Source organism: Schistocerca piceifrons, unplaced genomic scaffold (assembly GCF_021461385.2).
Source record: "Schistocerca piceifrons isolate TAMUIC-IGC-003096 unplaced genomic scaffold, iqSchPice1.1 HiC_scaffold_1235, whole genome shotgun sequence".
In the NCBI taxonomy this organism is placed as follows: Eukaryota; Metazoa; Arthropoda; class Insecta; order Orthoptera; family Acrididae; genus Schistocerca; species Schistocerca piceifrons.
In genome coordinates, this window is record NW_025727054.1 from 13,633 (window position 1) to 38,191 (window position 24,559).

A 24,559-nucleotide genomic window follows, 5' to 3' on the forward strand; every position below is an offset into this window, starting at 1 on the left:
GTCAGATTGGCCGAGCGGTCTAGGGCGCCAGATTTAAGCTCTGCTTCCCGTAAGGGAGCGTGGGTTCGAACCCCACATCTGACAATGCTTTTTAAACATTCTGAAACTAACGTACTCCCTTGATCTTATGGAACAAGTAAATTACGCAGAAACACGCCGTGGAGATTTTACTAGAGACGACAGTGACAGCAGTGCGGGCGTCGCACGTCCGATAGCCCGAGCGGCCGAAAACAAATAGCGGAACATAGTTTCCTCGTGCCGGGTTTTAGCTCTTCTCACGGACGTTTCCGTGGTCGTTGTGTTGTGGCTCAGGGCTATTCCATTTTCCTTCCCTAAAAGGCAACGCGAGAGACTGTCAGGCAAATCCCAAGTGATCTGTACACGGACTAAGACGTCCGCACGTCTGCCAACATTCTCGCCAACTTGTATGCCGTGCCAACGACATGGGTTCATGTCCGATTACCGAAATTAGGCAGCGTTGGCCATGGTTAGTGCTCGGCTGGGTGACGAACTAGGAAGTCCGCGTGTGTTGGTTTCTTCAGTTTTGCCTTTTTCCTTAGTTTTTGGTGCTGCTGTGCGGTAATGGTACGGTCCAGCTCGCTGACCCCCCTCTTGCTCTCGGTACGCAAAGGCGCGAACGTGCGGCCACAGTCAAATGAAAGGGTCCGTTGTGTGTTTGTCGATGTGGACTCTCCCAGTCGTTTCTAGCGCCTGTCCTCTACATATACGCCCATTTGCAAGCGTCAGCTTTCGCGTCAGCCGAGCAAAGTCGAGACAAGTCGACACATGGAGACACACGATGCTGTGAATCGTAATCCGCACTAGCCTACGAAGGGAGAAGGGAAACCATTTGTACCGTTGAAAACACTCTCCTGCGTAAAGGAGACAACTTCCGTGCGATGTCCGGCCTTCGAACCCGGAGCAGCTACTTGGGAAGCAACCATGCTGACCGACACACCACCACCGCCTTCTGCTACGCGCTGCTTGCGCCATCATGTGTCGCCTTCCCTCCTGGCGCCAGAGGCCGAAGGCGATAGCGCTGCAGGCGCTCAACGCCGAGTGCAACGCGAGCACCACTGAACCCGATTTCCTGGCGCTGCTAGGGTGACATACTGTAACTAGGCGCAGAACTGACTTTCTCTGATAAATTGGCCCTTTAATGCACATCAGGGCGAACACGAAATTTCTAATATGAAGTACTCACTGACGATCCAAAGACGTTTCAGTATGTATGCGTCGGTACCACCGGGGCAGTGCCTAAGTATTGGAAAGTGAAGGCCGACAGTTAGAGCCTCACATGAAATATTTCATTGGCTTCCCACGAGTGCGTAATGCACAGCGTGGCTGTTGCTAGGAAACGGTCTCATTCGCCGTTCGTTAATATCTAGTTTTCTTTGCATCAATGTGAAAATGTTCCTATTACTAAATACAGTTTTGCTAGTCACAGTTCAAACTGGAAGCGACGGAAGAAAGCGGTCCAACGCGCCACATTGTTTCCCGAAAGCGAGGGTGCGTTTAGTACGCCACATCTGACATTGCGTCTCACATATTCTGAAACTGACATAATTCCATCCTACCGAAAAAAGAAACAGATTTCGGAGTGAGGTTCCTGAGGTCTTGCTAGAGATGGAAGTCACTGGAGCGCTTGTCTTGCGCGTCAGATTGGCCGAGCGGTCTAAGTCGCCAGATTTAAGCTCTGCTTCCCGTAAGGGAGCGTGGGTTCGAACCCCACATCTGACAATGCTTTTTAAACATTCTGAAACTAACGTACTCCCTTGATCTTATAGAACAAGTAAATTACGCAGAAACACGCCGTGGAGATTTTACTAGAGACGACAGTGACAGCAGTGCGGGCGTCGCACGTCCGATAGCCCGAGCGGCCGAAAACAAATAGCGGAACATAGTTTCCTCGTGCCGGGTTTTAGCTCTTCTCACGGACGTTTCCGTGGTCGTTGTGTTGTGGCTCAGGGCTATTCCATTTTCCTTCCCTAAAAGGCAACGCGAGAGACTGTCAGGCAAATCCCAAGTGATCTGTACACGGACTAAGACGTCCGCACGTCTGCCAACATTCTCGCCAACTTGTATGCCGTGCCAACGACACGGGTTCATGTCCGATTACCGAAATTAGGCAGCGTTGGCCATGGTTAGTGCTCGGCTGGGTGACGAACTAGGAAGTCCGCGTGTGTTGGTTTCTTCAGTTTTGCCTTTTTCCTTAGTTTTTGGTGCTGCTGTGCGGTAATGGTACGGTCCAGCTCGCTGACCCCCCTCTTGCTCTCGGTACGCAAAGGCGCGAACGTGCGGCCACAGTCAAATGAAAGGGTCCGTTGTGTGTTTGTCGATGTGGACTCTCCCAGTCGTTTCTAGCGCCTGTCCTCTACATATACGCCCATTTGCAAGCGTCAGCTTTCGCGTCAGCCGAGCAAAGTCGAGACAAGTCGACACATGGAGACACACGATGCTGTGAATCGTAATCCGCACTAGCCTACGAAGGGAGAAGGGAAACCATTTGTACCGTTGAAAACACTCTCCTGCGTAAAGGAGACAACTTCCGTGCGATGTCCGGCCTTCGAACCCGGAGCAGCTACTTGGGAAGCAACCATGCTGACCGACACACCACCACCGCCTTCTGCTACGCGCTGCTTGCGCCATCATGTGTCGCCTTCCCTCCTGGCGCCAGAGGCCGAAGGCGATAGCGCTGCAGGCGCTCAACGCCGAGTGCAACGCGAGCACCACTGAACCCGATTTCCTGGCGCTGCTAGGGTGACATACTGTAACTAGGCGCAGAACTGACTTTCTCTGATAAATTGGCCCTTTAATGCACATCAGGGCGAACACGAAATTTCTAATATGAAGTACTCACTGACGATCCAAAGACGTTTCAGTATGTATGCGTCGGTACCACCGGGGCAGTGCCTAAGTATTGGAAAGTGAAGGCCGACAGTTAGAGCCTCACATGAAATATTTCATTGGCTTCCCACGAGTGCGTAATGCACAGCGTGGCTGTTGCTAGGAAACGGTCTCATTCGCCGTTCGTTAATATCTAGTTTTCTTTGCATCAATGTGAAAATGTTCCTATTACTAAATACAGTTTTGCTAGTCACAGTTCAAACTGGAAGCGACGGAAGAAAGCGGTCCAACGCGCCACATTGTTTCCCGAAAGCGAGGGTGCGTTTAGTACGCCACATCTGACATTGCGTCTCACATATTCTGAAACTGACATAATTCCATCCTACCGAAAAAAGAAACAGATTTCGGAGTGAGGTTCCTGAGGTCTTGCTAGAGATGGAAGTCACTGGAGCGCTTGTCTTGCGCGTCAGATTGGCCGAGCGGTCTAAGTCGCCAGATTTAAGCTCTGCTTCCCGTAAGGGAGCGTGGGTTCGAACCCCACATCTGACAATGCTTTTTAAACATTCTGAAACTAACGTACTCCCTTGATCTTATAGAACAAGTAAATTACGCAGAAACACGCCGTGGAGATTTTACTAGAGACGACAGTGACAGCAGTGCGGGCGTCGCACGTCCGATAGCCCGAGCGGCCGAAAACAAATAGCGGAACATAGTTTCCTCGTGCCGGGTTTTAGCTCTTCTCACGGACGTTTCCGTGGTCGTTGTGTTGTGGCTCAGGGCTATTCCATTTTCCTTCCCTAAAAGGCAACGCGAGAGACTGTCAGGCAAATCCCAAGTGATCTGTACACGGACTAAGACGTCCGCACGTCTGCCAACATTCTCGCCAACTTGTATGCCGTGCCAACGACACGGGTTCATGTCCGATTACCGAAATTAGGCAGCGTTGGCCATGGTTAGTGCTCGGCTGGGTGACGAACTAGGAAGTCCGCGTGTGTTGGTTTCTTCAGTTTTGCCTTTTTCCTTAGTTTTTGGTGCTGCTGTGCGGTAATGGTACGGTCCAGCTCGCTGACCCCCCTCTTGCTCTCGGTACGCAAAGGCGCGAACGTGCGGCCACAGTCAAATGAAAGGGTCCGTTGTGTGTTTGTCGATGTGGACTCTCCCAGTCGTTTCTAGCGCCTGTCCTCTACATATACGCCCATTTGCAAGCGTCAGCTTTCGCGTCAGCCGAGCAAAGTCGAGACAAGTCGACACATGGAGACACACGATGCTGTGAATCGTAATCCGCACTAGCCTACGAAGGGAGAAGGGAAACCATTTGTACCGTTGAAAACACTCTCCTGCGTAAAGGAGACAACTTCCGTGCGATGTCCGGCCTTCGAACCCGGAGCAGCTACTTGGGAAGCAACCATGCTGACCGACACACCACCACCGCCTTCTGCTACGCGCTGCTTGCGCCATCATGTGTCGCCTTCCCTCCTGGCGCCAGAGGCCGAAGGCGATAGCGCTGCAGGCGCTCAACGCCGAGTGCAACGCGAGCACCACTGAACCCGATTTCCTGGCGCTGCTAGGGTGACATACTGTAACTAGGCGCAGAACTGACTTTCTCTGATAAATTGGCCCTTTAATGCACATCAGGGCGAACACGAAATTTCTAATATGAAGTACTCACTGACGATCCAAAGACGTTTCAGTATGTATGCGTCGGTACCACCGGGGCAGTGCCTAAGTATTGGAAAGTGAAGGCCGACAGTTAGAGCCTCACATGAAATATTTCATTGGCTTCCCACGAGTGCGTAATGCACAGCGTGGCTGTTGCTAGGAAACGGTCTCATTCGCCGTTCGTTAATATCTAGTTTTCTTTGCATCAATGTGAAAATGTTCCTATTACTAAATACAGTTTTGCTAGTCACAGTTCAAACTGGAAGCGACGGAAGAAAGCGGTCCAACGCGCCACATTGTTTCCCGAAAGCGAGGGTGCGTTTAGTACGCCACATCTGACATTGCGTCTCACATATTCTGAAACTGACATAATTCCATCCTACCGAAAAAAGAAACAGATTTCGGAGTGAGGTTCCTGAGGTCTTGCTAGAGATGGAAGTCACTGGAGCGCTTGTCTTGCGCGTCAGATTGGCCGAGCGGTCTAAGGCGCCAGATTTAAGCTCTGCTTCCCGTAAGGGAGCGTGGGTTCGAACCCCACATCTGACAATGCTTTTTAAACATTCTGAAACTAACGTACTCCCTTGATCTTATAGAACAAGTAAATTACGCAGAAACACGCCGTGGAGATTTTACTAGAGACGACAGTGACAGCAGTGCGGGCGTCGCACGTCCGATAGCCCGAGCGGCCGAAAACAAATAGCGGAACATAGTTTCCTCGTGCCGGGTTTTAGCTCTTCTCACGGACGTTTCCGTGGTCGTTGTGTTGTGGCTCAGGGCTATTCCATTTTCCTTCCCTAAAAGGCAACGCGAGAGACTGTCAGGCAAATCCCAAGTGATCTGTACACGGACTAAGACGTCCGCACGTCTGCCAACATTCTCGCCAACTTGTATGCCGTGCCAACGACACGGGTTCATGTCCGATTACCGAAATTAGGCAGCGTTGGCCATGGTTAGTGCTCGGCTGGGTGACGAACTAGGAAGTCCGCGTGTGTTGGTTTCTTCAGTTTTGCCTTTTTCCTTAGTTTTTGGTGCTGCTGTGCGGTAATGGTACGGTCCAGCTCGCTGACCCCCCTCTTGCTCTCGGTACGCAAAGGCGCGAACGTGCGGCCACAGTCAAATGAAAGGGTCCGTTGTGTGTTTGTCGATGTGGACTCTCCCAGTCGTTTCTAGCGCCTGTCCTCTACATATACGCCCATTTGCAAGCGTCAGCTTTCGCGTCAGCCGAGCAAAGTCGAGACAAGTCGACACATGGAGACACACGATGCTGTGAATCGTAATCCGCACTAGCCTACGAAGGGAGAAGGGAAACCATTTGTACCGTTAAAAACACTCTCCTGCGTAAAGGAGACAACTTCCGTGCGATGTCCGGCCTTCGAACCCGGAGCAGCTACTTGGGAAGCAACCATGCTGACCGACACACCACCACCGCCTTCTGCTACGCGCTGCTTGCGCCATCATGTGTCGCCTTCCCTCCTGGCGCCAGAGGCCGAAGGCGATAGCGCTGCAGGCGCTCAACGCCGAGTGCAACGCGAGCACCACTGAACCCGATTTCCTGGCGCTGCTAGGGTGACATACTGTAACTAGGCGCAGAACTGACTTTCTCTGATAAATTGGCCCTTTAATGCACATCAGGGCGAACACGAAATTTCTAATATGAAGTACTCACTGACGATCCAAAGACGTTTCAGTATGTATGCGTCGGTACCACCGGGGCAGTGCCTAAGTATTGGAAAGTGAAGGCCGACAGTTAGAGCCTCACATGAAATATTTCATTGGCTTCCCACGAGTGCGTAATGCACAGCGTGGCTGTTGCTAGGAAACGGTCTCATTCGCCGTTCGTTAATATCTAGTTTTCTTTGCATCAATGTGAAAATGTTCCTATTACTAAATACAGTTTTGCTAGTCACAGTTCAAACTGGAAGCGACGGAAGAAAGCGGTCCAACGCGCCACATTGTTTCCCGAAAGCGAGGGTGCGTTTAGTACGCCACATCTGACATTGCGTCTCACATATTCTGAAACTGACATAATTCCATCCTACCGAAAAAAGAAACAGATTTCGGAGTGAGGTTCCTGAGGTCTTGCTAGAGATGGAAGTCACTGGAGCGCTTGTCTTGCGCGTCAGATTGGCCGAGCGGTCTAGGGCGCCAGATTTAAGCTCTGCTTCCCGTAAGGGAGCGTGGGTTCGAACCCCACATCTGACAATGCTTTTTAAACATTCTGAAACTAACGTACTCCCTTGATCTTATGGAACAAGTAAATTACGCAGAAACACGCCGTGGAGATTTTACTAGAGACGACAGTGACAGCAGTGCGGGCGTCGCACGTCCGATAGCCCGAGCGGCCGAAAACAAATAGCGGAACATAGTTTCCTCGTGCCGGGTTTTAGCTCTTCTCACGGACGTTTCCGTGGTCGTTGTGTTGTGGCTCAGGGCTATTCCATTTTCCTTCCCTAAAAGGCAACGCGAGAGACTGTCAGGCAAATCCCAAGTGATCTGTACACGGACTAAGACGTCCGCACGTCTGCCAACATTCTCGCCAACTTGTATGCCGTGCCAACGACATGGGTTCATGTCCGATTACCGAAATTAGGCAGCGTTGGCCATGGTTAGTGCTCGGCTGGGTGACGAACTAGGAAGTCCGCGTGTGTTGGTTTCTTCAGTTTTGCCTTTTTCCTTAGTTTTTGGTGCTGCTGTGCGGTAATGGTACGGTCCAGCTCGCTGACCCCCCTCTTGCTCTCGGTACGCAAAGGCGCGAACGTGCGGCCACAGTCAAATGAAAGGGTCCGTTGTGTGTTTGTCGATGTGGACTCTCCCAGTCGTTTCTAGCGCCTGTCCTCTACATATACGCCCATTTGCAAGCGTCAGCTTTCGCGTCAGCCGAGCAAAGTCGAGACAAGTCGACACATGGAGACACACGATGCTGTGAATCGTAATCCGCACTAGCCTACGAAGGGAGAAGGGAAACCATTTGTACCGTTGAAAACACTCTCCTGCGTAAAGGAGACAACTTCCGTGCGATGTCCGGCCTTCGAACCCGGAGCAGCTACTTGGGAAGCAACCATGCTGACCGACACACCACCACCGCCTTCTGCTACGCGCTGCTTGCGCCATCATGTGTCGCCTTCCCTCCTGGCGCCAGAGGCCGAAGGCGATAGCGCTGCAGGCGCTCAACGCCGAGTGCAACGCGAGCACCACTGAACCCGATTTCCTGGCGCTGCTAGGGTGACATACTGTAACTAGGCGCAGAACTGACTTTCTCTGATAAATTGGCCCTTTAATGCACATCAGGGCGAACACGAAATTTCTAATATGAAGTACTCACTGACGATCCAAAGACGTTTCAGTATGTATGCGTCGGTACCACCGGGGCAGTGCCTAAGTATTGGAAAGTGAAGGCCGACAGTTAGAGCCTCACATGAAATATTTCATTGGCTTCCCACGAGTGCGTAATGCACAGCGTGGCTGTTGCTAGGAAACGGTCTCATTCGCCGTTCGTTAATATCTAGTTTTCTTTGCATCAATGTGAAAATGTTCCTATTACTAAATACAGTTTTGCTAGTCACAGTTCAAACTGGAAGCGACGGAAGAAAGCGGTCCAACGCGCCACATTGTTTCCCGAAAGCGAGGGTGCGTTTAGTACGCCACATCTGACATTGCGTCTCACATATTCTGAAACTGACATAATTCCATCCTACCGAAAAAAGAAACAGATTTCGGAGTGAGGTTCCTGAGGTCTTGCTAGAGATGGAAGTCACTGGAGCGCTTGTCTTGCGCGTCAGATTGGCCGAGCGGTCTAAGGCGCCAGATTTAAGCTCTGCTTCCCGTAAGGGAGCGTGGGTTCGAACCCCACATCTGACAATGCTTTTTAAACATTCTGAAACTAACGTACTCCCTTGATCTTATAGAACAAGTAAATTACGCAGAAACACGCCGTGGAGATTTTACTAGAGACGACAGTGACAGCAGTGCGGGCGTCGCACGTCCGATAGCCCGAGCGGCCGAAAACAAATAGCGGAACATAGTTTCCTGGTGCCGGGTTTTAGCTCTTCTCACGGACGTTTCCGTGGTCGTTGTGTTGTGGCTCAGGGCTATTCCATTTTCCTTCCCTAAAAGGCAACGCGAGAGACTGTCAGGCAAATCCCAAGTGATCTGTACACGGACTAAGACGTCCGCACGTCTGCCAACATTCTCGCCAACTTGTATGCCGTGCCAACGACACGGGTTCATGTCCGATTACCGAAATTAGGCAGCGTTGGCCATGGTTAGTGCTCGGCTGGGTGACGAACTAGGAAGTCCGCGTGTGTTGGTTTCTTCAGTTTTGCCTTTTTCCTTAGTTTTTGGTGCTGCTGTGCGGTAATGGTACGGTCCAGCTCGCTGACCCCCCTCTTGCTCTCGGTACGCAAAGGCGCGAACGTGCGGCCACAGTCAAATGAAAGGGTCCGTTGTGTGTTTGTCGATGTGGACTCTCCCAGTCGTTTCTAGCGCCTGTCCTCTACATATACGCCCATTTGCAAGCGTCAGCTTTCGCGTCAGCCGAGCAAAGTCGAGACAAGTCGACACATGGAGACACACGATGCTGTGAATCGTAATCCGCACTAGCCTACGAAGGGAGAAGGGAAACCATTTGTACCGTTGAAAACACTCTCCTGCGTAAAGGAGACAACTTCCGTGCGATGTCCGGCCTTCGAACCCGGAGCAGCTACTTGGGAAGCAACCATGCTGACCGACACACCACCACCGCCTTCTGCTACGCGCTGCTTGCGCCATCATGTGTCGCCTTCCCTCCTGGCGCCAGAGGCCGAAGGCGATAGCGCTGCAGGCGCTCAACGCCGAGTGCAACGCGAGCACCACTGAACCCGATTTCCTGGCGCTGCTAGGGTGACATACTGTAACTAGGCGCAGAACTGACTTTCTCTGATAAATTGGCCCTTTAATGCACATCAGGGCGAACACGAAATTTCTAATATGAAGTACTCACTGACGATCCAAAGACGTTTCAGTATGTATGCGTCGGTACCACCGGGGCAGTGCCTAAGTATTGGAAAGTGAAGGCCGACAGTTAGAGCCTCACATGAAATATTTCATTGGCTTCCCACGAGTGCGTAATGCACAGCGTGGCTGTTGCTAGGAAACGGTCTCATTCGCCGTTCGTTAATATCTAGTTTTCTTTGCATCAATGTGAAAATGTTCCTATTACTAAATACAGTTTTGCTAGTCACAGTTCAAACTGGAAGCGACGGAAGAAAGCGGTCCAACGCGCCACATTGTTTCCCGAAAGCGAGGGTGCGTTTAGTACGCCACATCTGACATTGCGTCTCACATATTCTGAAACTGACATAATTCCATCCTACCGAAAAAAGAAACAGATTTCGGAGTGAGGTTCCTGAGGTCTTGCTAGAGATGGAAGTCACTGGAGCGCTTGTCTTGCGCGTCAGATTGGCCGAGCGGTCTAAGGCGCCAGATTTAAGCTCTGCTTCCCGTAAGGGAGCGTGGGTTCGAACCCCACATCTGACAATGCTATTTAAACATTCTGAAACTGACGTACTCCCTTGATCTTATAGAACAAGTAAATTACGCAGAAACACGCCGTGGAGATTTTACTAGAGACGACAGTGACAGCAGTGCGGGCGTCGCACGTCCGATAGCCCGAGCGGCCGAAAACAAATAGCGGAACATAGTTTCCTCGTGCCGGGTTTTAGCTCTTCTCACGGACGTTTCCGTGGTCGTTGTGTTGTGGCTCAGGGCTATTCCATTTTCCTTCCCTAAAAGGCAACGCGAGAGACTGTCAGGCAAATCCCAAGTGATCTGTACACGGACTAAGACGTCCGCACGTCTGCCAACATTCTCGCCAACTTGTATGCCGTGCCAACGACACGGGTTCATGTCCGATTACCGAAATTAGGCAGCGTTGGCCATGGTTAGTGCTCGGCTGGGTGACGAACTAGGAAGTCCGCGTGTGTTGGTTTCTTCAGTTTTGCCTTTTTCCTTAGTTTTTGGTGCTGCTGTGCGGTAATGGTACGGTCCAGCTCGCTGACCCCCCTCTTGCTCTCGGTACGCAAAGGCGCGAACGTGCGGCCACAGTCAAATGAAAGGGTCCGTTGTGTGTTTGTCGATGTGGACTCTCCCAGTCGTTTCTAGCGCCTGTCCTCTACATATACGCCCATTTGCAAGCGTCAGCTTTCGCGTCAGCCGAGCAAAGTCGAGACAAGTCGACACATGGAGACACACGATGCTGTGAATCGTAATCCGCACTAGCCTACGAAGGGAGAAGGGAAACCATTTGTACCGTTGAAAACACTCTCCTGCGTAAAGGAGACAACTTCCGTGCGATGTCCGGCCTTCGAACCCGGAGCAGCTACTTGGGAAGCAACCATGCTGACCGACACACCACCACCGCCTTCTGCTACGCGCTGCTTGCGCCATCATGTGTCGCCTTCCCTCCTGGCGCCAGAGGCCGAAGGCGATAGCGCTGCAGGCGCTCAACGCCGAGTGCAACGCGAGCACCACTGAACCCGATTTCCTGGCGCTGCTAGGGTGACATACTGTAACTAGGCGCAGAACTGACTTTCTCTGATAAATTGGCCCTTTAATGCACATCAGGGCGAACACGAAATTTCTAATATGAAGTACTCACTGACGATCCAAAGACGTTTCAGTATGTATGCGTCGGTACCACCGGGGCAGTGCCTAAGTATTGGAAAGTGAAGGCCGACAGTTAGAGCCTCACATGAAATATTTCATTGGCTTCCCACGAGTGCGTAATGCACAGCGTGGCTGTTGCTAGGAAACGGTCTCATTCGCCGTTCGTTAATATCTAGTTTTCTTTGCATCAATGTGAAAATGTTCCTATTACTAAATACAGTTTTGCTAGTCACAGTTCAAACTGGAAGCGACGGAAGAAAGCGGTCCAACGCGCCACATTGTTTCCCGAAAGCGAGGGTGCGTTTAGTACGCCACATCTGACATTGCGTCTCACATATTCTGAAACTGACATAATTCCATCCTACCGAAAAAAGAAACAGATTTCGGAGTGAGGTTCCTGAGGTCTTGCTAGAGATGGAAGTCACTGGAGCGCTTGTCTTGCGCGTCAGATTGGCCGAGCGGTCTAAGGCGCCAGATTTAAGCTCTGCTTCCCGTAAGGGAGCGTGGGTTCGAACCCCACATCTGACAATGCTATTTAAACATTCTGAAACTAACGTACTCCCTTGATCTTATAGAACAAGTAAATTACGCAGAAACACGCCGTGGAGATTTTACTAGAGACGACAGTGACAGCAGTGCGGGCGTCGCACGTCCGATAGCCCGAGCGGCCGAAAACAAATAGCGGAACATAGTTTCCTCGTGCCGGGTTTTAGCTCTTCTCACGGACGTTTCCGTGGTCGTTGTGTTGTGGCTCAGGGCTATTCCATTTTCCTTCCCTAAAAGGCAACGCGAGAGACTGTCAGGCAAATCCCAAGTGATCTGTACACGGACTAAGACGTCCGCACGTCTGCCAACATTCTCGCCAACTTGTATGCCGTGCCAACGACACGGGTTCATGTCCGATTACCGAAATTAGGCAGCGTTGGCCATGGTTAGTGCTCGGCTGGGTGACGAACTAGGAAGTCCGCGTGTGTTGGTTTCTTCAGTTTTGCCTTTTTCCTTAGTTTTTGGTGCTGCTGTGCGGTAATGGTACGGTCCAGCTCGCTGACCCCCCTCTTGCTCTCGGTACGCAAAGGCGCGAACGTGCGGCCACAGTCAAATGAAAGGGTCCGTTGTGTGTTTGTCGATGTGGACTCTCCCAGTCGTTTCTAGCGCCTGTCCTCTACATATACGCCCATTTGCAAGCGTCAGCTTTCGCGTCAGCCGAGCAAAGTCGAGACAAGTCGACACATGGAGACACACGATGCTGTGAATCGTAATCCGCACTAGCCTACGAAGGGAGAAGGGAAACCATTTGTACCGTTGAAAACACTCTCCTGCGTAAAGGAGACAACTTCCGTGCGATGTCCGGCCTTCGAACCCGGAGCAGCTACTTGGGAAGCAACCATGCTGACCGACACACCACCACCGCCTTCTGCTACGCGCTGCTTGCGCCATCATGTGTCGCCTTCCCTCCTGGCGCCAGAGGCCGAAGGCGATAGCGCTGCAGGCGCTCAACGCCGAGTGCAACGCGAGCACCACTGAACCCGATTTCCTGGCGCTGCTAGGGTGACATACTGTAACTAGGCGCAGAACTGACTTTCTCTGATAAATTGGCCCTTTAATGCACATCAGGGCGAACACGAAATTTCTAATATGAAGTACTCACTGACGATCCAAAGACGTTTCAGTATGTATGCGTCGGTACCACTGGGGCAGTGCCTAAGTATTGGAAAGTGAAGGCCGACAGTTAGAGCCTCACATGAAATATTTCATTGGCTTCCCACGAGTGCGTAATGCACAGCGTGGCTGTTGCTAGGAAACGGTCTCATTCGCCGTTCGTTAATATCTAGTTTTCTTTGCATCAATGTGAAAATGTTCCTATTACTAAATACAGTTTTGCTAGTCACAGTTCAAACTGGAAGCGACGGAAGAAAGCGGTCCAACGCGCCACATTGTTTCCCGAAAGCGAGGGTGCGTTTAGTACGCCACATCTGACATTGCGTCTCACATATTCTGAAACTGACATAATTCCATCCTACCGAAAAAAGAAACAGATTTCGGAGTGAGGTTCCTGAGGTCTTGCTAGAGATGGAAGTCACTGGAGCGCTTGTCTTGCGCGTCAGATTGGCCGAGCGGTCTAAGGCGCCAGATTTAAGCTCTGCTTCCCGTAAGGGAGCGTGGGTCCGAACCCCACATCTGACAATGCTATTTAAACATTCTGAAACTAACGTACTCCCTTGATCTTATAGAACAAGTAAATTACGCAGAAACACGCCGTGGAGATTTTACTAGAGACGACAGTGACAGCAGTGCGGGCGTCGCACGTCCGATAGCCCGAGCGGCCGAAAACAAATAGCGGAACATAGTTTCCTCGTGCCGGGTTTTAGCTCTTCTCACGGACGTTTCCGTGGTCGTTGTGTTGTGGCTCAGGGCTATTCCATTTTCCTTCCCTAAAAGGCAACGCGAGAGACTGTCAGGCAAATCCCAAGTGATCTGTACACGGACTAAGACGTCCGCACGTCTGCCAACATTCTCGCCAACTTGTATGCCGTGCCAACGACACGGGTTCATGTCCGATTACCGAAATTAGGCAGCGTTGGCCATGGTTAGTGCTCGGCTGGGTGACGAACTAGGAAGTCCGCGTGTGTTGGTTTCTTCAGTTTTGCCTTTTTCCTTAGTTTTTGGTGCTGCTGTGCGGTAATGGTACGGTCCAGCTCGCTGACCCCCCTCTTGCTCTCGGTACGCAAAGGCGCGAACGTGCGGCCACAGTCAAATGAAAGGGTCCGTTGTGTGTTTGTCGATGTGGACTCTCCCAGTCGTTTCTAGCGCCTGTCCTCTACATATACGCCCATTTGCAAGCGTCAGCTTTCGCGTCAGCCGAGCAAAGTCGAGACAAGTCGACACATGGAGACACACGATGCTGTGAATCGTAATCCGCACTAGCCTACGAAGGGAGAAGGGAAACCATTTGTACCGTTGAAAACACTCTCCTGCGTAAAGGAGACAACTTCCGTGCGATGTCCGGCCTTCGAACCCGGAGCAGCTACTTGGGAAGCAACCATGCTGACCGACACACCACCACCGCCTTCTGCTACGCGCTGCTTGCGCCATCATGTGTCGCCTTCCCTCCTGGCGCCAGAGGCCGAAGGCGATAGCGCTGCAGGCGCTCAACGCCGAGTGCAACGCGAGCACCACTGAACCCGATTTCCTGGCGCTGCTAGGGTGACATACTGTAACTAGGCGCAGAACTGACTTTCTCTGATAAATTGGCCCTTTAATGCACATCAGGGCGAACACGAAATTTCTAATATGAAGTACTCACTGACGATCCAAAGACGTTTCAGTATGTATGCGTCGGTACCACGGGGGCAGTGCCTAAGTATTGGAAAGTGAAGGCCGACAGTTAGAGCCTCACATGAAATATTTCATTGGCTTCCCACGAGTGCGTAATGCACAGCGTGGCTGTTGCTAGGAAACGGTCTCATTCGCCGTTCGTTAATATCTAGTTTTCTTTGCATCAATGTGAAAATGTTCCTATTACTAAATACAGTTTTGCTAGTCACAGTTCAAACTGGAAGCGACGGAAGAAAGCGGTCCAACGCGCCACATTGTTTCCCGAAAGCGAGGGTGCGTTTAGTACGCCACATCTGACATTGCGTCTCACATATTCTGAAACTGACATAATTCCATCCTACCGAAAAAAGAAACAGATTTCGGAGTGAGGTTCCTGAGGTCTTGCTAGAGATGGAAGTCACTGGAGCGCTTGTCTTGCGCGTCAGATTGGCCGAGCGGTCTAAGGCGCCAGATTTAAGCTCTGCTTCCCGTAAGGGAGCGTGGGTCCGAACCCCACATCTGACAATGCTATTTAAACATTCTGAAACTAACGTACTCCCTTGATCTTATAGAACAAGTAAATTACGCAGAAACACGCCGTGGAGATTTTACTAGAGACGACAGTGACAGCAGTGCGGGCGTCGCACGTCCGATAGCCCGAGCGGCCGAAAACAAATAGCGGAACATAGTTTCCTCGTGCCGGGTTTTAGCTCTTCTCACGGACGTTTCCGTGGTCGTTGTGTTGTGGCTCAGGGCTATTCCATTTTCCTTCCCTAAAAGGCAACGCGAGAGACTGTCAGGCAAATCCCAAGTGATCTGTACACGGACTAAGACGTCCGCACGTCTGCCAACATTCTCGCCAACTTGTATGCCGTGCCAACGACACGGGTTCATGTCCGATTACCGAAATTAGGCAGCGTTGGCCATGGTTAGTGCTCGGCTGGGTGACGAACTAGGAAGTCCGCGTGTGTTGGTTTCTTCAGTTTTGCCTTTTTCCTTAGTTTTTGGTGCTGCTGTGCGGTAATGGTACGGTCCAGCTCGCTGACCCCCCTCTTGCTCTCGGTACGCAAAGGCGCGAACGTGCGGCCACAGTCAAATGAAAGGGTCCGTTGTGTGTTTGTCGATGTGGACTCTCCCAGTCGTTTCTAGCGCCTGTCCTCTACATATACGCCCATTTGCAAGCGTCAGCTTTCGCGTCAGCCGAGCAAAGTCGAGACAAGTCGACACATGGAGACACACGATGCTGTGAATCGTAATCCGCACTAGCCTACGAAGGGAGAAGGGAAACCATTTGTACCGTTGAAAACACTCTCCTGCGTAAAGGAGACAACTTCCGTGCGATGTCCGGCCTTCGAACCCGGAGCAGCTACTTGGGAAGCAACCATGCTGACCGACACACCACCACCGCCTTCTGCTACGCGCTGCTTGCGCCATCATGTGTCGCCTTCCCTCCTGGCGCCAGAGGCCGAAGGCGATAGCGCTGCAGGCGCTCAACGCCGAGTGCAACGCGAGCACCACTGAACCCGATTTCCTGGCGCTGCTAGGGTGACATACTGTAACTAGGCGCAGAACTGACTTTCTCTGATAAATTGGCCCTTTAATGCACATCAGGGCGAACACGAAATTTCTAATATGAAGTACTCACTGACGATCCAAAGACGTTTCAGTATGTATGCGTCGGTACCACCGGGGCAGTGCCTAAGTATTGGAAAGTGAAGGCCGACAGTTAGAGCCTCACATGAAATATTTCATTGGCTTCCCACGAGTGCGTAATGCACAGCGTGGCTGTTGCTAGGAAACGGTCTCATTCGCCGTTCGTTAATATCTAGTTTTCTTTGCATCAATGTGAAAATGTTCCTATTACTAAATACAGTTTTGCTAGTCACAGTTCAAACTGGAAGCGACGGAAGAAAGCGGTCCAACGCGCCACATTGTTTCCCGAAAGCGAGGGTGCGTTTAGTACGCCACATCTGACATTGCGTCTCACATATTCTGAAACTGACATAATTCCATCCTACCGAAAAAAGAAACAGATTTCGGAGTGAGGTTCCTGAGGTCTTGCTAGAGATGGAAGTCACTGGAGCGCTTGTCTTGCGCGTCAGATTGGCCGAGCGGTCTAAGGCGCCAGATTTAAGCTCTGCTTCCCGTAAGGGAGCGTGGGTTCGAACCCCACATCTGACAATGCTATTTAAACATTCTGAAACTAACGTACTCCCTTGATCTTATAGAACAAGTAAATTACGCAGAAACACGCCGTGGAGATTTTACTAGAGACGACAGTGACAGCAGTGCGGGCGTCGCACGTCCGATAGCCCGAGCGGCCGAAAACAAATAGCGGAACATAGTTTCCTCGTGCCGGGTTTTAGCTCTTCTCACGGACGTTTCCGTGGTCGTTGTGTTGTGGCTCAGGGCTATTCCATTTTCCTTCCCTAAAAGGCAACGCGAGAGACTGTCAGGCAAATCCCAAGTGATCTGTACACGGACTAAGACGTCCGCACGTCTGCCAACATTCTCGCCAACTTGTATGCCGTGCCAACGACACGGGTTCATGTCCGATTACCGAAATTAGGCAGCGTTGGCCATGGTTAGTGCTCGGCTGGGTGACGAACTAGGAAGTCCGCGTGTGTTGGTTTCTTCAGTTTTGCCTTTTTCCTTAGTTTTTGGTGCTGCTGTGCGGTAATGGTACGGTCCAGCTCGCTGACCCCCCTCTTGCTCTCGGTACGCAAAGGCGCGAACGTGCGGCCACAGTCAAATGAAAGGGTCCGTTGTGTGTTTGTCGATGTGGACTCTCCCAGTCGTTTCTAGCGCCTGTCCTCTACATATACGCCCATTTGCAAGCGTCAGCTTTCGCGTCAGCCGAGCAAAGTCGAGACAAGTCGACACATGGAGACACACGATGCTGTGAATCGTAATCCGCACTAGCCTACGAAGGGAGAAGGGAAACCATTTGTACCGTTGAAAACACTCTCCTGCGTAAAGGAGACAACTTCCGTGCGATGTCCGGCCTTCGAACCCGGAGCAGCTACTTGGGAAGCAACCATGCTGACCGACACACCACCACCGCCTTCTGCTACGCGCTGCTTGCGCCATCATGTGTCGCCTTCCCTCCTGGCGCCAGAGGCCGAAGGCGATAGCGCTGCAGGCGCTCAACGCCGAGTGCAACGCGAGCACCACTGAACCCGATTTCCTGGCGCTGCTAGGGTGACATACTGTAACTAGGCGCAGAACTGACTTTCTCTGATAAATTGGCCCTTTAATGCACATCAGGGCGAACACGAAATTTCTAATATGAAGTACTCACTGACGATCCAAAGACGTTTCAGTATGTATGCGTCGGTACCACCGGGGCAGTGCCTAAGTATTGGAAAGTGAAGGCCGACAGTTAGAGCCTCACATGAAATATTTCATTGGCTTCCCACGAGTGCGTAATGCACAGCGTGGCTGTTGCTAGGAAACGGTCTCATTCGCCGTTCGTTAATATCTAGTTTTCTTTGCATCAATGTGAAAATGTTCCTATTACTAAATACAGTTTTGCTAGTCACAGTTCAAACTGGAAGCGACGGAAGAAAGCGGTCCAACGCGCCACATTGTTTCCCGAAAGCGAGGGTGCGTTTAGTACGCCACATCTGACATTGCGTCTCACATATTCTGAAACTGACATAATTCCATCCTACCGAAAAAAGAAACAGATTTCGGAGTGAGGTTCCTGAGGTCTTGCTAGAGATGGAAGTCACTGGAGCGCTTGTCTTGCGCGTCAGATTGGCCGAGCGGTCTAAGGCGCCAGATTTAAGCTCTGCTTCCCGTAAGGGAGCGTGGGTTCGAACCCCACATCTGACAATGCTATTTAAACATTCTGAAACTAACGTACTCCCTTGATCTTATAGAACAAGTAAATTACGCAGAAACACGCCGTGGAGATTTTACTAGAGACGACAGTGACAGCAGTGCGGGCGTCGCACGTCCGATAGCCCGAGCGGCCGAAAACAAATAGCGGAACATAGTTTCCTCGTGCCGGGTTTTAGCTCTTCTCACGGACGTTTCCGTGGTCGTTGTGTTGTGGCTCAGGGCTATTCCATTTTCCTTCCCTAAAAGGCAACGCGAGAGACTGTCAGGCAAATCCCAAGTGATCTGTACACGGACTAAGACGTCCGCACGTCTGCCAACATTCTCGCCAACTTGTATGCCGTGCCAACGACACGGGTTCATGTCCGATTACCGAAATTAGGCAGCGTTGGCCATGGTTAGTGCTCGGCTGGGTGACGAACTAGGAAGTCCGCGTGTGTTGGTTTCTTCAGTTTTGCCTTTTTCCTTAGTTTTTGGTGCTGCTGTGCGGTAATGGTACGGTCCAGCTCGCTGACCCCCCTCTTGCTCTCGGTACGCAAAGGCGCGAACGTGCGGCCACAGTCAAATGAAAGGGTCCGTTGTGTGTTTGTCGATGTGGACTCTCCCAGTCGTTTCTAGCGCCTGTCCTCTACATATACGCCCATTTGCAAGCGTCAGCTTTCGCGTCAGCCGAGCAAAGTCGAGACAAGTCGACACATGGAGACACACGATGCTGTGAATCGTAATCCGCACTAGCCTACGAAGGGAGAAGGGAAACCATTTGTACCGTTGAAAACACTCTCCTGCGTAAAGGAGACAACTTCCGTGCGATGTCCGGCCTTCGAACCCGGAGCAGCTACTTGGGAAGCAACCATGCTGACCGACACACCACCACCGCCTTCTGCTACGCGCTGCTTGCGCCATCATGTGTCGCCTTCCCTCCTGGCGCCAGAGGCCGAAGGCGATAGCGCTGCAGGCGCTCAACGCCGAGTGCAACGCGAGCACCACTGAACCCGATTTCCTGGCGCTGCTAGGGTGACATACTGTAACTAGGCGCAGAACTGACTTTCTCTGATAAATTGGCCCTTTAATGCACATCAGGGCGAACACGAAATTTCTAATATGAAGTACTCACTGACGATCCAAAGACGTTTCAGTATGTATGCGTCGGTACCACCGGGGCAGTGCCTAAGTATTGGAAAGTGAAGGCCGACAGTTAGAGCCTCACATGAAATATTTCATTGGCTTCCCACGAGTGCGTAATGCACAGCGTGGCTGTTGCTAGGAAACGGTCTCATTCGCCGTTCGTTAATATCTAGTTTTCTTTGCATCAATGTGAAAATGTTCCTATTACTAAATACAGTTTTGCTAGTCACAGTTCAAACTGGAAGCGACGGAAGAAAGCGGTCCAACGCGCCACATTGTTTCCCGAAAGCGAGGGTGCGTTTAGTACGCCACATCTGACATTGCGTCTCACATATTCTGAAACTGACATAATTCCATCCTACCGAAAAAAGAAACAGATTTCGGAGTGAGGTTCCTGAGGTCTTGCTAGAGATGGAAGTCACTGGAGCGCTTGTCTTGCGCGTCAGATTGGCCGAGCGGTCTAAGGCGCCAGATTTAAGCTCTGCTTCCCGTAAGGGAGCGTGGGTTCGAACCCCACATCTGACAATGCTTTTTAAACATTCTGAAACTAACGTACTCCCTTGATCTTATAGAACAAGTAAATTACGCAGAAACACGCCGTGGAGATTTTACTAGAGACGACAGTGACAGCAGTGCGGGCGTCGCACGTCCGATAGCCCGAGCGGCCGAAAACAAATAGCGGAACATAGTTTCCTCGTGCCGGGTTTTAGCTCTTCTCACGGACGTTTCCGTGGTCGTTGTGTTGTGGCTCAGGGCTATTCCATTTTCCTTCCCTAAAAGGCAACGCGAGAGACTGTCAGGCAAATCCCAAGTGATCTGTACACGGACTAAGACGTCCGCACGTCTGCCAACATTCTCGCCAACTTGTATGCCGTGCCAACGACACGGGTTCATGTCCGATTACCGAAATTAGGCAGCGTTGGCCATGGTTAGTGCTCGGCTGGGTGACGAACTAGGAAGTCCGCGTGTGTTGGTTTCTTCAGTTTTGCCTTTTTCCTTAGTTTTTGGTGCTGCTGTGCGGTAATGGTACGGTCCAGCTCGCTGACCCCCCTCTTGCTCTCGGTACGCAAAGGCGCGAACGTGCGGCCACAGTCAAATGAAAGGGTCCGTTGTGTGTTTGTCGATGTGGACTCTCCCAGTCGTTTCTAGCGCCTGTCCTCTACATATACGCCCATTTGCAAGCGTCAGCTTTCGCGTCAGCCGAGCAAAGTCGAGACAAGTCGACACATGGAGACACACGATGCTGTGAATCGTAATCCGCACTAGCCTACGAAGGGAGAAGGGAAACCATTTGTACCGTTAAAAACACTCTCCTGCGTAAAGGAGACAACTTCCGTGCGATGTCCGGCCTTCGAACCCGGAGCAGCTACTTGGGAAGCAACCATGCTGACCGACACACCACCACCGCCTTCTGCTACGCGCTGCTTGCGCCATCATGTGTCGCCTTCCCTCCTGGCGCCAGAGGCCGAAGGCGATAGCGCTGCAGGCGCTCAACGCCGAGTGCAACGCGAGCACCACTGAACCCGATTTCCTGGCGCTGCTAGGGTGACATACTGTAACTAGGCGCAGAACTGACTTTCTCTGATAAATTGGCCCTTTAATGCACATCAGGGCGAACACGAAATTTCTAATATGAAGTACTCACTGACGATCCAAAGACGTTTCAGTATGTATGCGTCGGTACCACCGGGGCAGTGCCTAAGTATTGGAAAGTGAAGGCCGACAGTTAGAGCCTCACATGAAATATTTCATTGGCTTCCCACGAGTGCGTAATGCACAGCGTGGCTGTTGCTAGGAAACGGTCTCATTCGCCGTTCGTTAATATCTAGTTTTCTTTGCATCAATGTGAAAATGTTCCTATTACTAAATACAGTTTTGCTAGTCACAGTTCAAACTGGAAGCGACGGAAGAAAGCGGTCCAACGCGCCACATTGTTTCCCGAAAGCGAGGGTGCGTTTAGTACGCCACATCTGACATTGCGTCTCACATATTCTGAAACTGACATAATTCCATCCTACCGAAAAAAGAAACAGATTTCGGAGTGAGGTTCCTGAGGTCTTGCTAGAGATGGAAGTCACTGGAGCGCTTGTCTTGCGCGTCAGATTGGCCGAGCGGTCTAGGGCGCCAGATTTAAGCTCTGCTTCCCGTAAGGGAGCGTGGGTTCGAACCCCACATCTGACAATGCTTTTTAAACATTCTGAAACTAACGTACTCCCTTGATCTTATAGAACAAGTAAATTACGCAGAAACACGCCGTGGAGATTTTACTAGAGACGACAGTGACAGCAGTGCGGGCGTCGCACGTCCGATAGCCCGAGCGGCCGAAAACAAATAGCGGAACATAGTTTCCTGGTGCCGGGTTTTAGCTCTTCTCACGGACGTTTCCGTGGTCGTTGTGTTGTGGCTCAGGGCTATTCCATTTTCCTTCCCTAAAAGGCAACGCGAGAGACTGTCAGGCAAATCCCAAGTGATCTGTACACGGACTAAGACGTCCGCACGTCTGCCAACATTCTCGCCAACTTGTATGCCGTGCCAACGACACGGGTTCATGTCCGATTACCGAAACGTTGGCCATGGTTAGTGCTCGGCTGGGTGACGAACTAGGAAGTCCGCGTGTGTTGGTTTCTTCAGTTTTGCCTTTTTCCTTAGTTTTTGGTGCTGCTGTGCGGTAATGGTACGGTCCAGCTCGCTGACCCCCCTCTTGCTCTCGGTACGCAAAGGCGCGAACGTGCGGCCACAGTCAAATGAAAGGGTCCGTTGTGTGTTTGTCGATGTGGACTCTCCAGTCGTTTCTAGCGCCTGTCCTCTACATATACGCCCATTTGCAAGCGTCAGCTTTCGCGTCAGCCGAGCAAAGTCGAGACAAGTCGACACATGGAGACACACGATGCTGTGAATCGTAATCCGCACTAGCCTACGAAGGGAGAAGGGAAACCATTTGTACCGTTGAAAACACTCTCCTGCGTAAAGGAGACAACTTCCGTGCGATGTCCGGCCTTCGAACCCGGAGCAGCTACTTGGGAAGCAACCATGCTGACCGACACACCACCACCGCCTTCTGCTACGCGCTGCTTGCGCCATCATGTGTCGCCTTCCCTCCTGGCGCCAGAGGCCGAAGGCGATAGCGCTGCAGGCGCTCAACGCCGAGTGCAACGCGAGCACCACTGAACCCGATTTCCTGGCGCTGCTAGGGTGACATACTGTAACTAGGCGCAGAACTGACTTTCTCTGATAAATTGGCCCTTTAATGCACATCAGGGCGAACACGAAATTTCTAATATGAAGTACTCACTGACGATCCAAAGACGTTTCAGTATGTATGCGTCGGTACCACCGGGGCAGTGCCTAAGTATTGGAAAGTGAAGGCCGACAGTTAGAGCCTCACATGAAATATTTCATTGGCTTCCCACGAGTGCGTAATGCACAGCGTGGCTGTTGCTAGGAAACGGTCTCATTCGCCGTCGTTAATATCTAGTTTTCTTTGCATCAATGTGAAAATGTTCCTATTACTAAATACAGTTTTGCTAGTCACAGTTCAAACTGGAAGCGACGGAAGAAAGCGGTCCAACGCGCCACATTGTTTCCCGAAAGCGAGGGTGCGTTTAGTACGCCACATCTGACATTGCGTCTCACATATTCTGAAACTGACATAATTCCATCCTACCGAAAAAAGAAACAGATTTCGGAGTGAGGTTCCTGAGGTCTTGCTAGAGATGGAAGTCACTGGAGCGCTTGTCTTGCGCGTCAGATTGGCCGAGCGGTCTAAGGCGCCAGATTTAAGCTCTGCTTCCCGTAAGGGAGCGTGGGTTCGAACCCCACATCTGACAATGCTATTTAAACATTCTGAAACTAACGTACTCCCTTGATCTTATAGAACAAGTAAAATTACGCAGAAACACGCCGTGGAGATTTTACTAGAGACGACAGTGACAGCAGTGCGGGCGTCGCACGTCCGATAGCCCGAGCGGCCGAAAACAAATAGCGGAACATAGTTTCCTCGTGCCGGGTTTTAGCTCTTCTCACGGACGTTTCCGTGGTCGTTGTGTTGTGGCTCAGGGCTATTCCATTTTCCTTCCCTAAAAGGCAACGCGAGAGACTGTCAGGCAAATCCCCAAGTGATCTGTACACGGACTAAGACGTCCGCACGTCTGCCAACATTCTCGCCAACTTGTATGCCGTGCCAACGACACGGGTTCATGTCCGATTACCGAAATTAGGCAGCGTTGGCCATGGTTAGTGCTCGGCTGGGTGACGAACTAGGAAGTCCGCGTGTGTTGGTTTCTTCAGTTTTGCCTTTTTCCCTTAGTTTTTGGTGCTGCTGTGCGGTAATGGTACGGTCCAGCTCGCTGACCCCCCCTCTTGCTCTCGGTACGCAAAGGCGCGAACGTGCGGCCACAGTCAAATGAAAGGGGTCCGTTGTGTGTTTGTCGATGTGGACTCTCCCAGTCGTTTCTAGCGCCTGTCCTCTACATATACGCCCATTTGCAAGCGTCAGCTTTCGCGTCAGCCGAGCAAAGTCGAGACAAGTCGACACATGGAGACACACGATGCTGTGAATCGTAATCCGCACTAGCCTACGAAGGGAGAAGGGAAACCATTTGTACCGTTGAAAACACTCTCCTGCGTAAAGGAGACAACTTCCGTGCGATGTCCGGCCTTCGAACCCGGAGCAGCTACTTGGGAAGCAACCATGCTGACCGACACACCACCACCGCCTTCTGCTACGCGCTGCTTGCGCCATCATGTGTCGCCTTCCCTCCTGGCGCCAGAGGCCGAAGGCGATAGCGCTGCAGGCGCTCAACGCCGAGTGCAACGCGAGCACCACTGAACCCGATTTCCTGGCGCTGCTAGGGTGACATACTGTAACTAGGCGCAGAACTGACTTTCTCTGATAAATTGGCCCTTTAATGCACATCAGGGCGAACACGAAATTTCTAATATGAAGTACTCACTGACGATCCAAAGACGTTTCAGTATGTATGCGTCGGTACCACCGGGGCAGTGCCTAAGTATTGGAAAGTGAAGGCCGACAGTTAGAGCCTCACATGAAATATTTCATTGGCTTCCCACGAGTGCGTAATGCACAGCGTGGCTGTTGCTAGGAAACGGTCTCATTCGCCGTTCGTTA

At 51.4% G+C, this 24,559-nt stretch overlaps 15 non-coding genes across 15 annotated transcripts; all 15 read left to right on the forward strand.

Moving 5' to 3' along the window:
- Trnal-uaa lies at positions 1-84 on the forward strand. Its single transcript has one exon. It is a non-coding gene; the product is annotated as a tRNA-Leu (tRNA).
- A 1,572-nt stretch (positions 85-1,656) lies between these two features.
- Positions 1,657-1,740, forward strand: Trnal-uaa. The gene has a single exon. It is a non-coding gene; the product is annotated as a tRNA-Leu (tRNA).
- Positions 1,741-3,312: 1,572 nt separating this feature from the next.
- Trnal-uaa lies at positions 3,313-3,396 on the forward strand. The gene has a single exon. It is a non-coding gene; the product is annotated as a tRNA-Leu (tRNA).
- Positions 3,397-4,968: 1,572 nt separating this feature from the next.
- Trnal-uaa lies at positions 4,969-5,052 on the forward strand. The gene has a single exon. It is a non-coding gene; the product is annotated as a tRNA-Leu (tRNA).
- Positions 5,053-6,624: 1,572 nt separating this feature from the next.
- On the forward strand, positions 6,625-6,708 carry Trnal-uaa. The gene has a single exon. It is a non-coding gene; the product is annotated as a tRNA-Leu (tRNA).
- A 1,572-nt stretch (positions 6,709-8,280) lies between these two features.
- On the forward strand, positions 8,281-8,364 carry Trnal-uaa. The gene has a single exon. It is a non-coding gene; the product is annotated as a tRNA-Leu (tRNA).
- A 1,572-nt stretch (positions 8,365-9,936) lies between these two features.
- On the forward strand, positions 9,937-10,020 carry Trnal-uaa. The gene has a single exon. It is a non-coding gene; the product is annotated as a tRNA-Leu (tRNA).
- A 1,572-nt stretch (positions 10,021-11,592) lies between these two features.
- On the forward strand, positions 11,593-11,676 carry Trnal-uaa. Its single transcript has one exon. It is a non-coding gene; the product is annotated as a tRNA-Leu (tRNA).
- Positions 11,677-13,248: 1,572 nt separating this feature from the next.
- On the forward strand, positions 13,249-13,332 carry Trnal-uaa. The gene has a single exon. It is a non-coding gene; the product is annotated as a tRNA-Leu (tRNA).
- A 1,572-nt stretch (positions 13,333-14,904) lies between these two features.
- Positions 14,905-14,988, forward strand: Trnal-uaa. Its single transcript has one exon. It is a non-coding gene; the product is annotated as a tRNA-Leu (tRNA).
- Positions 14,989-16,560: 1,572 nt separating this feature from the next.
- Positions 16,561-16,644, forward strand: Trnal-uaa. The gene has a single exon. It is a non-coding gene; the product is annotated as a tRNA-Leu (tRNA).
- A 1,572-nt stretch (positions 16,645-18,216) lies between these two features.
- Trnal-uaa lies at positions 18,217-18,300 on the forward strand. Its single transcript has one exon. It is a non-coding gene; the product is annotated as a tRNA-Leu (tRNA).
- Positions 18,301-19,872: 1,572 nt separating this feature from the next.
- Trnal-uaa lies at positions 19,873-19,956 on the forward strand. The gene has a single exon. It is a non-coding gene; the product is annotated as a tRNA-Leu (tRNA).
- Positions 19,957-21,528: 1,572 nt separating this feature from the next.
- Trnal-uaa lies at positions 21,529-21,612 on the forward strand. The gene has a single exon. It is a non-coding gene; the product is annotated as a tRNA-Leu (tRNA).
- A 1,562-nt stretch (positions 21,613-23,174) lies between these two features.
- Positions 23,175-23,258, forward strand: Trnal-uaa. The gene has a single exon. It is a non-coding gene; the product is annotated as a tRNA-Leu (tRNA).
- Positions 23,259-24,559: the final 1,301 nt, after the last annotated feature.